Source organism: Nicotiana tomentosiformis, chromosome 10 (genome assembly GCF_000390325.3).
Source record: "Nicotiana tomentosiformis chromosome 10, ASM39032v3, whole genome shotgun sequence".
Lineage (NCBI taxonomy): Eukaryota > Viridiplantae > Streptophyta > Magnoliopsida > Solanales > Solanaceae > Nicotiana > Nicotiana tomentosiformis.
This window is the reverse complement of record NC_090821.1, coordinates 35,499,366-35,514,691: the sequence shown is the minus strand read 5'-3', so window position 1 is coordinate 35,514,691 and position 15,326 is coordinate 35,499,366. Positions and strand designations below refer to the sequence as shown.

Sequence of the window (15,326 nt, the reverse complement as noted above, 5' to 3'; positions counted from 1 at the left end):
GCCTTCTCCCGAAGTACTACTCGCCTATTCAAGCTAACCTAACGCCTATATTCCTATAGAATTAGGATTAATAAGAACGCATTAATAATTTCCATATAATAACAAAGCGAGGAGATTAGGTATATTCCTATCCTAACCGAAAATTTGTTTCCGATGCTCGAGTTCAAGATCTTGCTCTACTCAATCTTATATGCAATCTAGAATTCCTTCTCCTGAGTTCAATCCTAGATTCGTAGATAGTATTCAATTGATGATCAAGCAATCAAATAATTAAGCACAAGATTGAATAAATAAACCAATATGATAAAATAATAAGAACAATTCAAGCTTCAAAATACAACATTCATGTAGCACCCAAAACTCTAGAACTAATAAACTATGAGATTAAAGGAAGGGAAGAGAAGAAAAACTAGTTAGAAGCCTCCTCCAAGCGTGGTCCGTATTCCCCCACGTGAATTCTCCTTCAAAGTATGTTATATCTCCTCCAAATTAGATTTAGAACCCTTTTATGCATCTTGGGAGCGTGTAGGGCCGAAATAACATTATCCCGGACAAAATAGGAACCCCTCCTCCCTCCAGCGTCCAGGGCAGCGCCTCTCGCTAAGCCTAGCGCAGAAAGCAGTAAGTTTTTGTGAATTCAACTCTTTGCCTTTAATTGTTTCTTTCTTATTTTTGTCTTCCACTTGGGGGGGGGGGGGCAAAAGGTCCCCCCCCCCTCCCCCCCACCTTTTTCTCCTCCTTTATTTATTCCTTTATTTTCCTTCTTTTTTTCCTCCGCGTTTTATTCAATTTTGCTCTAAATCTCTTCATCTTCACATCGCTTTATTCCTACACAATTAAAATATGATATTAAGCACCAAGTAATGTAATTAATACTCCAAAAGATGATTAAAAATATTATAGTGTGAGGCAATAATGGGTAAATATATGCATTTTTGGCCAAACATCACAGCCCCACACTTAGACTCTTGATCGTCTTCGAGTAAGCATTAAAATCACTCTCAATAAATCAAGCCTAGAAACACTACCACTCCGGTTGATACTATCAATAAGGCCCTATAGCAACTCGAACCATCAGATATACACTTTCTGATCATCGTGCAAGATATACCAGTCACAAACAAACAAACAAACAACAAACTTCTAACCTCCTAACCTGAGAGACGGACTCTAACTTAACAAATTTAAGCTTGCTCACCTACTCTGTCAAAGAAGCTAATACCATCACCTATCTATCATAAAACCAGTGCCCTCACAATAATAAATAGTCCATACACTCAAATCAAAGAATGAATATAATTTAAGGACTTAGCATCAAAGAACAACTCTCGCACTCACAAACAAATTCACATGTATGCACAAAGAACCATAGGCTTGCCCATTATGTACATCTCTACTAATTAAGTGTGCTTGAATAGAATCAAATAGGACTTTAACGGGTTGTAATGTTGGCTAAGGGACGGGTAGGAGAATTATATAATAGTGACTTACACTTCCCTAAGCACTTTGCATTTTTAGACTTCATCACCCATTATTTTCATCTCTTAATTTTATTTTTCAGCCCTCTCTTCATCAATTGTTTCAAATGTATTTCCCTCATATCAAGAATGTTTCATTTTTTTTTCAAAGCAATTTTTTTCTCTTTTTTTTTATGTCACATTCTTTTCAAGAGGGCATTTTCATCACTTTTAAGCTATCGTTGGTCACTATTTTTTACTTAATTATCCCTTTCTTCAAATTTATCAATTAATTCACAGTCTAAGCAACAGTGCTCAAGGAAGCAGGATGCAAAAATTAGGGATTCAATAAAATAATTAAGGCAAAAATACGGCTTCCAAAAAAAAGGCTACAGAATCAAAGGGCTAACTAGTGGTACAATATCTGAAAAGGCTAAAATTCAAAAGACAAATCAAAGAAAGCCTATTATCATCTTCTAAACATAGCAACACTTTTATTTCGCTTCAATAACATGTAGGACAAATTCTAGACTAAGATGCAAAACATGGAATATATTTAAGAAATTCTCACCCCACATGGCATAAGTATCAATCAAGATGGATCAATTATACTCTAAGACAGTCAGCATCATAGCGAACAACAAAATAAGAATAAGCTAAATACAGAGTCATAACCCTGAGCCTAGGTGTCAGAAAGTCTGCTATTTTATTCATTACTCAAGCACTCAGAGGAAAGTACTACTCAAGCCCATGCCTAAATATGTTAGTATAAAATATGTCACAAAGGTTTTTTTCCTTCTCCTTCTTTTACTACTCCTAAAAAATAAAAAACTACCCGGTTCAAGTTACATCCTCTGGAAAAGAACCGATGCACAAAGAAAATTCAAGGGGGATTATTACCTAACTACAACTAACTAGAACAAAAAGAAAATTCTTTTGAATTTTTTTTCGTTGGACTTTAATCCCTCAAGAAGTTGTCGACAAGATCCATCGTCGGAAAAAATCCAAATTTTCTTTTTTTTTCTCAATTTTCATTTTTTTCAATTTTTGTTTTTACACAAAAACTATTACACTAAGAAAGAGTACTACAACTAAACTAGGATAGCACAGAAAATCACTCAGACAATCTCCTCACCCCACACTTAATATTTTGCAATGTCATCAATGCATCTAATAAATAACAAGAGGGTAAAAGGGACTCCCTGGTATGCCAAAGGCCAATATATTCGCAGCTCACGGGATACTCAGACTTCTCCCAGGTATGATCCTTTGTGCGGGCACCCCACACTTAGTTCCAACCACCTGCTCGCTTATGCATATGCCTACTGGCTTTGATTCCATGCTCCTACTTCTACAAAATACAAAAATAACACTATAACGATAACACAATAAACAAAAAGAAAAAGAAAAAATAGAATTGGGTTGCCTCCCAACAAGTGCTTGATTTAACATCGCGGCACAACGCCATCACTTTCACCACTTTTCCTCCACCTTGAGGATATGAATTGTGCCCCCAATTTTGCATCAATTTTTCTATCACGTTCTTGGGGAAGTGGTGTGAAAATAAACCCAAGCAATAGATATCGCATCTTGCACTTCTTGGCCTTTAAGTGAGGGATGTCATTTTGTCTTCTTGGCATCGCAAATTTCAGAATATATGCACTTTGTTCCTCATCCATTGACTCTTCCATATGCTCGAATGGATCAATTCTCGTGTCACCAACCAAATACAATGTTTAAAAGTGGTTAGAATAAAATCCAATACGCTCCAACTCTAAAAAAACTTTTAACATTCTCACTTTTGCACACTTCCTTAACCTTGGCATCATTAATAATATTATGGTCGAATAGTTGGAATTCCTCTTTCTGCTTCACAAGCTGGCCAGTATCCACAACAATTGGTTGTAGGGCATCAGACGCCTCAACCTTTTGATTCAATTTAGCTTGCAGGTCATGGATATCTGAGCCAAATTGGTCTACTTCTTGCTTGAGCTCAGGTTTTCCTTTTATCAGTTGTTCTGTCATATTTGAAAGACCATTACGGAGAAATCCATAAAATTTTATTAGTTGAGCTTGTTCCTCTAGCCAAGATTGGCTCACTATAGCTGCTTCTTCAAAGTTATCTTCTTGTGGGAACTCGCTCTTTTCAGCCAATTCTTCCGTATTAGCCTTCATTGTCGTGATTGCTGCACTAATTCTTTCTATAGCCTTTTGATTTTCATCTTGTTGCTCGGCTACTTGCCTCACCATGTCTATAATATGGGCAACACGTTCCACATCCTCCACTTTATTGCTCCTATCAAACTCATAAATATTATTAGAAAAATCATAATAAGGGCTTAGAGAAGGGTAAAAAGAATTAGGACAACTATCCCAATGGCCACCTTTACAACCATACACATTACAAATATTCCACTGATAAGATTGAGATTTACAATTTTTTCACAAGTATGGTCCTTCACAATATGGACAGGGATCACTAAAATAAGAATAACCAATATTCGACCAATTCTCATTCCAAGATGTCATGTCAACAAAGATAATAAAATATTAAACTAAGCTAAAATATTAAAAAATAAATAGACAAAAAGTAATAATATAATCTAGTAAAATAGTTAATTTCTAAGTCACCGGCAACGGCGCCAAAAACTTGTTGCTCCCAAACGCACACGCAAGTATATGTGGTCAACAAGTAATATAGGATTGCAAGTCCAGATATCGTACCTACAAGGACTTCTGATTAACTACAGTTATTTACTAAATTAAACTAAGACAATTAATCTACTCAAGCGATTTTCTAAAATGTGTTTTTCTAACTACAACTAATCTAGAGTAGCAAACAAAGAGATTAAAGGAAACAAGTTGGCACTATTAAAGACGAATTCAATGGGAGAAAATATTCCAGAGTTATGGGTTAGCTAACAATCCCGTTGAGTTTTTCACTTAAATTGTCTAATTAATTTATCTCGTTTATTAATTGACATGGTTAATATTGCTCGTAGCCTTCTCCTAAAGTACTACTCGCCTATTCAAGCTAACCTAATGCCTATATTCCTATAGAATTAGGATTAACAAGAACGCAATAATAATTCCCGTATAATAACCAAGCAAGGCGATTAGGTATATTCATATCCTAACCGGAAATTTGTTCCCGATGCTCGAGTTCAAGATCTTGCTCTACTCAATCTTATATGCAATCTAGAACTCCCTCTCTCGAGTTCAATCCTAGATTCGTGGATAGTATTCAATTGGTGATCCAGCAATCAAATAATTAAGCGGAAGATTGAATAAATAAACCAATATGATAAAATAATAAGAACACTTCAAGTTTCAAACTACAACGTTCATGTAGCACCCAAAACTCTAGAACTAATAAACTATGAGATTAAAGGAAGGGAAGAGAAGAAAAACTAGTTAGTAGCCTCCTCCAAGCGTGGTCTGTGTTCCTCCATGTGAATTCTCCTTCAAACTATGTTAGATCTCCTTCAAAGTATATTACTTGGGGCCGTGTAGGGCCGAAATAACATTATCCCGAACGAAATAGGAACCCCCCCCCCCCCTTCTCCTCCAAACTCCTCCCTTTTTTGTCTTACACTTGGGGGGACAAAACCCAAAAGGTGCCCTCCCCCCACCCCCCTTTCTCCTCGTTTATTTATTCCTTTATTTTTTTTCTTTTTTTCTTTCGCGTTTTATTCAATTTTGTTCCAAATCTCTTCATCTTCACATCGCTTTATTCCTACACAATTAAAATATGATATTATGCACCAAGTAATGTAATTAATACTCAAAAGATAATTAAAAATGCTATAGTGTGAGGCAACAATGGGTAAATATATGCATTTTTTGCCAAACATCAATAGGCCGTGATGGCGCCCAACGTCGCCGCTAGGCAAGCCAAAGGTGAAATATCCATGTGTTTATTCTTTTAATAATTTCAAAATAACTGATTTTTATTTATAAAGTAAATGAGGAGTGGAAAATTATAGTAAAGTAAAGCGTGAACCAATAAAGACAAGGTACGGGAGATCCGAAGCATAATTAGTAGCTACGCATGGACTCTCGTCACCTCGTGCGTGCATAGCCCCCACAATTAGAAGCAAATAGTAATTTAAAATACCTATGGGGTAAATTCTCTCTTACAAGGTTAGGGAAGAGACTTACCTCGTTTCAAAGCTCACTTTACGGCCCACGAACACACTCTAAAGCCTCAACTTGGTGCCGAACAATCCGAAACTAGTCAAATATTATATAAATTAATCAATATACACTCACAAGTTCGTAATCTAGCTATTAGAGTAATTACCTAACCCAAATTGGAAGATTCTTAAAATTCACTCCCGGGCCCACATGCCCGGATTCGAGAAATTTTCGAAGATAAATATTACCCATAACCTCACAAACTCAAATATATAATTTTTACCCAATTCCATAATTATTTTCGTGGTTAAATCTCATTTTTATCAAAACCTAGATTTTTCAACTAAACCCACAATTTTTACAATTTATGTGTTAAGAATCTATCCAAAATACATGTATTAAACTCATCTTGTATAGAAATTACTTATCTCAAAGTGCTAGGTGAAAATCCCTCTTCAAAAGCTCTAAAATCGTCCAAGAAGTGAAAGAAATGAACCAAAATAGCCTTAAGTCCCGACATTAAATAAACCTCACTGCCCTAGCGATTTTCGCTTCTGCGGATCCTGGGCGCACCTGTGACGCCGCACCTGCGGAAAAATCCATCGCAGGTGCGGTCCTAGCCAAGGCTGCCCCCCTTCGCTTCTGCAGATGGGCTTTCGCTTCTGCAGACAGGCTTTTGCTTTTGCGAACCCGGTTCTGCGGAAGGCTTGTGGCACCTGCGACCCATGCCTGGCTGGCCTTGCTTCGCACATGCGGCCACATCATCGCAGAAGCGAGCTCGCTTCTGCAGACCACTGGCCACTCACCCCAGGCCACTTCTGCGATCACAGGCTCGCTTCTGCAAGCTCGTACTTACGGCCAAAATCACGCAGATGCGGACGCACTAGAACCGGTGCACCAGCAGTCCCTCAGGGAAAATTCTGAGTCCGATTCCAATCCGTTTCGCATCCAGGGCCCCTGGGACCCCATCCAATAACACTTACACGTCCAACAACATAATACGGACCTGCTCGCGCGATCGAAATACCAAAATAACATTAGAAATACGAATTAGACGCCAAAACGCATGAATCGAATTATGAAACTCAAAAACTTCTAGAAACACTTCCGCGCATCCGATTCCTATCAAATCAACTCGGAATGATGCCAAATTTTGCGTGTGAGTCACAAATCATCATACATAGCTATTCCCAAGCTCGAAATCCCAAACGAACCTCGATAATACCAAATCCTACTTCAAACCAAATTTAAAGAACTTGAAAACCTTCAATGCGCCAACTTTCAATATTAAGCGTCGAAACGCTCCCGGGTCATCCAAAACCCGATACGGACATACGCCCAAGTCCAAAATCATCATACAAACCTATTGGGACCGTCAAATCCCAGTTCCGAGGTCGTTTACTCAAAACATTGACTCAAGTCAAACTTAATCATTTTTAAGTCACTATTAAGGAACTAAGTGTTCCGATTTCAACCCGAACCCTTCCAAACCCAAACTAACCATCTCCGCAAGTTATAAAATAGTAAAAGCACATACAGGGAGTCTTAATTAGGGGAACGGATATCTAGAAAGTAAAACGATCGGCCGGATCGTTACACATATATAATTAGTAAGGCATAAAAATAAAAGGTGACAATAATATGCAAATCCGTAAACATCAACTAGAATATCCCAAAATTCGGTGTCATAAGTGCATGCACATTTACTAAGGAGTACAATAATAATACAATATCTGTCTGGAATATAAATTAGACAGGATAAAGTAAATAATACGATGGAGACTCTGTGGGTTGCGATACGTAGTCTGGAATGCAGCTCATCATCAAATCTCCTCGGCAGTTGCGCCTACGCGCCAAGATGACCACCAAATGAACCTGTCAGATCATGCACATTTAGTGCAGAAGTGTAGCATGAGTACGTAAATCAACGTGTATCCAGTAAGTCCAATAAATCGGTATGATAAAAACGGATATGAAGCACAGCGGTAATAATGAGGTAAAACGATAACTAACATAATCCTCCAACATTTCTTTTAGCGATATAAATCTCACAAATCTCATATGCTATCTCAACAGATTAGAAATATCAAATGTAATCTCACAAGAATAAGGAATACCATATAAATGCGAGGCCTCAATAAAAAGGGAATGTCATAAATATCCGGACTGCTAGCAGTATCACGCACGATTATGTCGAGGTCGTACGGCTCGATCCAGAGTGGTGTGTACACTACCGAGGGTCGACCGGCGCGAACCAGATATGCATCTCAATATACTGCCGAGGTGTTTGGCTCGATCCACAGGAAAGGAAGAAACTTATCGAATTACGAGTAACATACTTACAAAACAGATGCAGGAGCATAAAGTAAACATGACTTTTACCGTTTATCAAATATCTCGCCAAACAACTCAAGGTGGTAAAGCTCGACCTAATATATTCCCAAATCAATTTCAATTATAAATTCACTTAATTAAGCAAGCAAAATGAGTTCAAATAATTTAAATATTACATGATAAAGTCCTAAGTCTACCCGGACATAAACATGCTTTTAGCTATGTACGGACTCTCGTTACCTCGTGCGTACGTAGCACCCACAACTAGTAGCACATAACAATTTTAATACCTACGGGATAATTTTTCCCTCACAAAATTAGACAAGGGACTTATCTCGCTCTGAAGTTTCAATAACCGGCTCCAATGCCTCTCTAACTCCTCAATTCAAAGCCAAGCGATCCGAAACTAGTCAAACAATATACAAACCAATAAGAATGTACTCTAATACTTATAATTAATTAATTTATAATCATTCCCAACTCCGCTCGAAAAGTCAAAAAAAGTCAATCATCGGGCCCACGTGCCCGGATTCCTAAAATTCTTGAAGATAATCATTACCCATAATACCACGAACTCAAATATATAATTTATTCCTAATTTCATGTTCAATTTCGTGGTCAAAATTCAAAAGTACCAAATTCTAGGTTTTCTACCAAAACCCACAATTTCCATAACTTTTCATGTTTTAAATCCATATATAATCCATGTATTTAACTCCCAATTTATAAAAATCTCTTATCTCAAGATTGATGATGAAAATGGCTCCTCCAAATCGCCCAAGCAAGAGAGAAATTAGTTGAAAATAAGAAAATCCCGACCTTGCAAGCTTATAATTTGCCCAGGCGCCCTTCTTCGCGAACGCGGAAAGTCCCTCGCATTTGCGAAGCACAACCAGCTTCTGTTCCCAAATCCTTCTTCGTGATCGCGAAAACAGGCTCGCGAATGCGATGCCTTACTAGACCTGACCATCACGAACGCGACACCATCCTCGTGAACGTGTAGGCCAAGACTCCCAGGCCCAGTTTCTCTTACGGGGACGCGACCTAGCCATCGCGAATGCAAAGCACTACTACCCAAACCTTCGCGAACGCGTTGAACAAAAGGCCTCCAGCTCAAATCCTTCATCGTGAACGCGTCTCTTCTTCCGCGTTCGCGAAGAACAAAACCAGTAAACCAGCAACAGCCAATCATCCAAACTTTGTCTGAAACCATCCCGAAACACACCCGAGGCCTACGGGACCCCGTCCAATCATACCAACAAGTCCCAATACCTTATCCAAACTTATTCAAAGGCTCAAAATGTCGTAAATAACATCAAAATCTTGAATCGACGAACAAAATCCTTCTTTCAACTTTCAAACATTCAAACTTCGACGAACGCGTCCGAATCATACTTAAACATTCCGGAATGACGCCAAACTTTACGTACAAGTCACAAATCACGATACGAACCTATTTCAAGGCTCGGAACCCCAAACGGGCATCGATAACACCAAAGTCTACTTCAAATCAAACTTAGAAAATTCTAAAACTTTTAAAATGCCAACTTTCCATAATAAGCGTTGAAATGCTCTCGGACCACCCGATACTCAACCCAAACATACGCCCAAGTCCGAAATCATCATACGAACCTATTAGAACCTTCAAATCCCGATTCTGAGGCCGTTTACTCAAAATTCAAGCCTTAGTTAACTCTTCCAACTTAAAGCTTCCGAATTGGGAATTTTCCTTCCGAATCAACTCCGAACTTCCCAAAATTTAATTCCGACTACGCGCACAAGTCATAAAATATGAAGTGAAGCTACTCGAGGCTTCAAATCTCTGAACGACGTGCTAGAGCTCAAAACGACCAGTCGAGTCGTTACAACAATAAAAGAAGAAGAAGAGTATTGCAGAAAAAAAGTAGAGAGAGAATTCTTATTCATTTGGGATGAATTACAATGAAATAGAACTCATCTATTTATAGGGAAAAAGTGATTTGGCCACAAAATAACAAACCCTAAAATCTCTCTAAAAGATAGACTTTCACTATAAATAAAATAATATTTATAACACAAAATAATTAATAAGTCATATTCTTATCAATGTTACCTATCCACTCACTTATTATATTTTTAAGTGTAATACTTGGATGATTTCAACACTATAAGTTATATAGTTGCCAAACACTTTAAAAAATATTACTTGACTGTCTAAGCTTATTAATTTGATGAATGAGTTCAAATCTTAGGAGTTAATTTTTTGATAATTACTAAATTTCATATCAACTACACAAGTCTCATGATCTTATGACCCTTAATTTAACTTAAATTATATTTTGTTAGTTACATTAAACTATTAAAATAAAATAATATAGAGCTTTCAACTATTTTAAAGCATGCTATATTTTAAATGTAAATCTTAGATTCACTAATGCACATTGTTAATAAGATAACTTTCCATTATCATCAACAAACTTCCAAATTACTCTCCAATTTACTATTGCACAATATTGTTGATAAGGTTATGGTTAAATTTTAGGGATGCACGGAGAATCGAATTAGGGTAAATCCAAATTGAAAAAATAGACATATAAGCCTCAATGTTGAATCCAATTTTAGGGATGCACGGAGAATCCAATTAGGAGATTAGAATTAGGTACTAAAAAAAGAGAAAAAAAATTACTAACCTCAATGTTATTGTCGCCGCCATCGGAATAAACCGCCGAAGTCCGCCTGTAATTGTCATATTGAAGAATAAGAGGGATGGAGAGAGAGAGATAAAGAAAGTGATGGGGAAAAAAAAAAGGAATGGAGAAAGAGAGTTTGGGGGCTTAATCAAAAGGGTACACCATTACCATTCCTTGCTATCTCAAATTTTGTATATTTTCTCATTTATGTATTTTCAAAGAATTTCAACCATATCCATTGGGAAAAAATCTGTCTATATTTTTTGAAAGTTGTATATCATTGATAATGAATTTTGATTCCAAATCAGTTTAAATTACCTTCAATCTTCCTCAAATTTTTTATATTATCTCATCCATGTGCTTTCAACAAATTTCAATCATATCCATTGGAGAAAAAAAAATTCCTTTTTTGCCTAGATTTTTTGAATGTTATATATTATTGGTAGTTTTGTTTTTGTTATTTTTGGTAGCATAACTTAATGACTAATTATAGGTAAGTACTGTTTGTTTGTTTTTTTTTGGGCTTATTCTATAGTTCATCCTTCTAAATAGGCAGAATACATAGTTTACCATTTGAGCTTAAGGTCAAATCCCAGTGACACACCTCTTCAACATGGACAACTCATGCACACTCAACATTTGCAAATGCTTTTTTTCCTAATTCTTCTAATTTAGAAAAGTCATTATTGGTGAGGAGGAAGACGCGGGGGTTGGGATCCCCTCCGGTGATGTTTGGTCCAGTATTCTTCAATAGGGTATTGATTTCGTGACACATGTCCTACATACTAATTAATGGACAAGATCTCTTTAACTAAAAAGCTAGTTTAACCATGGTTGAATTTCTCCTCTCCCGTTCTACGTCCATGTGGTCAAGACTACCCAACATATTTTCTTTCGCTTGATGCTAATGAATTATTGTTCTTTTATGGATCTGTTCAAGTTCATTTTAGGGCGGAAATACGATTAAAAATTTATGGGTTTTGAATTTATCATCGAACTCATAACTCGTTTTAGTTACTGGGTTCACAATTAAATATTTATACATATTTTTTGAACATTTTAATACAAATACAAAGTCTAAGCAAAAGTTACTGGGTTCGTCCAAACTCGCATTAACTTCTCTAGCTCCGCCACTGAGTAAAGAGGAAGGTCAAATCACCTAGAGATGCTTTCTTTCTGCGATATCAGGATTGAGTTTAGTGACGTTCGAAGCCATTTTAATTCCGTCTCATGCATAGCCGCAAAACGAATTCCTCTAGGATGCCACTTTTCATCTCAACCATACCTTCGAAAAGAAAAAAAATTAGGATCTAAAACAATAAACATCGGACATGAAGAGGGTGTTGGTGGTATTTATCAATCTTGGCTGGAACGCAGCAAAGTCGTCGACATAGCAAGGAATGGTAATGGTGTACCCTTTTGATTAAAAAAATTTACTGCCTCAGCCTCTTTGAGTAACAGAATGAAAAATGGGCGATTGAAGTATGAAACATTATCTTCTACTTGCCCTATTTGAATCGCTAGATATCCTTTCGGGACATTGTTATTTGCTTATTTCTTTCTTGGACTAATTTGAATAAGGTGAGGCAAGTGCAAATGTTTATTAAGAAGAGTCCTCTCTCCACCACCCAATAATTAATATTGCAAATAAAAGAAATACTAGTCATAGAGAGCAAAGAAGGCAAAAAGAAAGAGGACGAAAGAATAGCTTGAAAAGGGTTAAAGAAGAACAACTGAGAGAAGAGAAACAGAACCATGGTTAAACTAGTTTTTAGCTAAGGAAATCTTGTCCATTGGTTAGTTAGTACGACACGTATCAGAAAATCAGCACCCTATTGAACGATACTGGACCAAACATCACTAGAGGGGATCCCGACCCAGACGCGGGGGAGTGGGGTTGCAGCGCTGAACAGTAAGGGACGTTGGGGAATAGTGAGATCACTGGGTAAGGAAAGGAAACCAAATATTTTTTGTTTAAAAAAAAGAAAAGTAAAATAGTCTGACGCACAGACTTAAATAAAGATTGGGACAGACATTATATAGGGTTAACACGTCTTTTTTGTGTGTAAAAAACATGAGTGCCATGTAACCAAAGGGGGTGTTTTAGACACATTTTGGACAGATTGGGTGTATAAATGGTTGTCCTAATTGAAAAAGTATATCAGAAGGATTTGACATCAAGCTCAGGCGACAAATTATATATTCTGCCTTCTAAATACAAGGTTACAAAAGTGATGATCAGTTTGGCTTATGCCATCTAAAAAGGCCCAAATCGTGTAAAACCACTGAGTAACGACAAACGGAACTCCTAACCCATATATGTCCCAATTCACTGGTCACTATCACTATTTAAAGAGGAAATAGTGCTCATATTTGCTCCTCTGCTATGCCAAATTACATTTACCCAAAAATATCATCAATATTAGCTAAGTGGCCCAAATATATCCCTCCTCCATTAGAATTGTCCCTCCGTTAGAATTGTTCAAAATGAACATCCAATCTCATGTAGCCCTAATATTTGGTCCTCACCACCCACAATACATTTTACCTTCTTTGCTCTAATTCTTCTGCCACTAGTATTTATATTGTATTTTATTTATATAATTAAATGATATATATAAACTCCAGAAAATAATTAGATATGCGATTCCAGGCCACTAGCAATCACATAAGCAACAAGATTATCATTTGATGGAAAAATACAATGCGAGCAAAATTTAAATAAATCATTAAACCAAGAACCACAAGTGTTAAAGAGAAGAAAGGACCTTAAGATCTTTACACTGACGAAACAAATTTCAGCATTTTCAAACTCAAACAACTGGACGAAGCCATGAACTGGAATCTTTCGAAAGATCGAAGCTCGACCGGAAAGTGTCGCTTGGGTTGATTCTTTTGGCCTAGATCTGAACACCCAAAACCTCGAGCTCCTTGAGTTTTGACTCAGCCGCAAAAACTCTTTTACCAATAGGAGTTTTGAGATAAGAATGATTTTCCTTTTAAGTAGGATAGCCGGGGGATGGACGGAGGGGCCGACTCTCGCGTCATTGATGAAAGAAATGTGATTATTGGCGTGGGATTAATAGAGTAATGGAGCTTGGTGGTGCTAGTTAGCTATGGAGGAAAATGTTTTGTCACAATTAGTGATGAACAACGTTTTTTGTCAGAGCGTAATATATGTTAATTTGTGTGTTTATCCGTGAAAATTGAATGAGGAGAGTGCGAGTGCACTGTGTAGAAGAAGCGCAGGGGATGGGATATAATAAGTTGGGGCAACGAGATAGCATGTCATCCGGTATCCATCTTGCCAAATGTCAGTACCATGCTGAATTAGGTGTCCATCTTGAACAACTCTAATAGAGGAGTATATCTAAGCCGCTTAGCTAATATTAAAGGTAGTGCTGTGCATTATTTGGGTTGAACCGAAAATCTGAACCGATCCATGTTATTTGGATCGGTTCGGATCGGATTTCAACTATTTGGATCAGATTTCGGATTATAGATTTAAATATTTTGAATATCGGATCGGATACGGTTTGGCTTAATTTAAATCCGAACCGATCCGAAATCCGAAATATAAGGCCTATATATAAAAGTGAGGGTGCCATCAAATAGGGTTTCATTTGTCTTATTTCTCTCACATAACCAAGTATCTCTTAGAGCTTTTAGACCTGCCTCCATCACTCCAAATCTCCAATATCGCCGCTTCATCTATGTTCTCAAGAAGTAAGGTTTATTGGTTTTTTTTATTTTTCATTCTCTTCGTCCTTTCCATTTTAAATTATTGATTGATTCTTTCCTATTTATGGTCGATTTTTATTTTAGATTGATCTAAGGTTTTGGTTTTTTATTCTCTCCCTCCTTTCCATTTGAGAACTTAAATTTTTCAAAAATGCTATTTTGTTGATATGTTGCCTTGTTGGTACTACAGTTTATTTAGTTCTGTTGCTACAATTATCAGCTAGTATTATTCAGTTTAACCTTTTGGGTTTGTTCAGTTCCGTTGCTACAATTATCAACCAATATTATTCACTTTAACCTTTTGAATCCATATTAAATTATTGATGTTGTTTATCCTTATAGAGTATATATTTCCTTCTCGTTCTAGCTGGGTAAATCTTTATGGATCAGTTGTTAGATCCCCTCTTTATAGAGTATGTTAATGGTTATGCTACACCGATCACTAAGAGATGAACTCATGAAATAAGCACCTTAATATATAAGGCTTACAATTCAAACCGTAATCCAAAATATTTATCCAATCCAAATATCAAAATCCAATCCGAACCGAATTTAATTTGGTTCGGATTTGAATGGCAATTTATCAAATCCGAAATCCGATCGGATAGTCCAAAATATGCCAAATCCGATCCATGAACAGGCCTAATTTGACAGAAGGCAAATGTGATTCTTTTAGCGTTAGCAGAGGGACAAATTTAACTCCTCTTTAAAGAGACTTTAAAAAAATTCTTAGCTACCACCTTTTGACATCATTGGTAAATATTTGTAAATATTCCAAGCTGCATTTTATTAAGTACTTTTTTATTTAAATTGCAAACATGTATGTCATTTTTCAAAAAGATTGAGCAAGTGGCGGTCAGAATTTCACACTGAAAATATAAGATACTTTGTCGCTCGTGACCTGAACTACATAGTAATTGTTTTTAAGGATTTATGGAGTAACAAATTAAAAAAATATGAAGATGAAACCAAACTTTTGGCAAGACCC

At 36.7% G+C, this 15,326-nt stretch overlaps 1 long non-coding RNA gene across 2 annotated transcripts; it reads right to left on the bottom strand.

The window, feature by feature from the left end:
• Positions 1 to 5,082: 5,082 nt before the first annotated feature.
• Positions 5,083 to 14,064, bottom strand: LOC104096693 (uncharacterized). 2 transcript variants are annotated; one of them, XR_011411585.1, is made up of 4 exons: positions 13,366 to 14,064; positions 10,598 to 10,643; positions 7,369 to 7,469; positions 5,083 to 5,193 (listed from the first exon to the last, which is right to left on the bottom strand). It is a non-coding gene; the product is annotated as an uncharacterized lncRNA (long non-coding RNA). The 2 variants fall into 2 exon arrangements; XR_004507115.2 differs by lacking the exon at positions 5,083 to 5,193 and having other exon boundaries at positions 7,235 to 7,469; positions 13,366 to 14,032.
• Between the last annotated feature and the right edge of the window lie 1,262 nt (positions 14,065 to 15,326).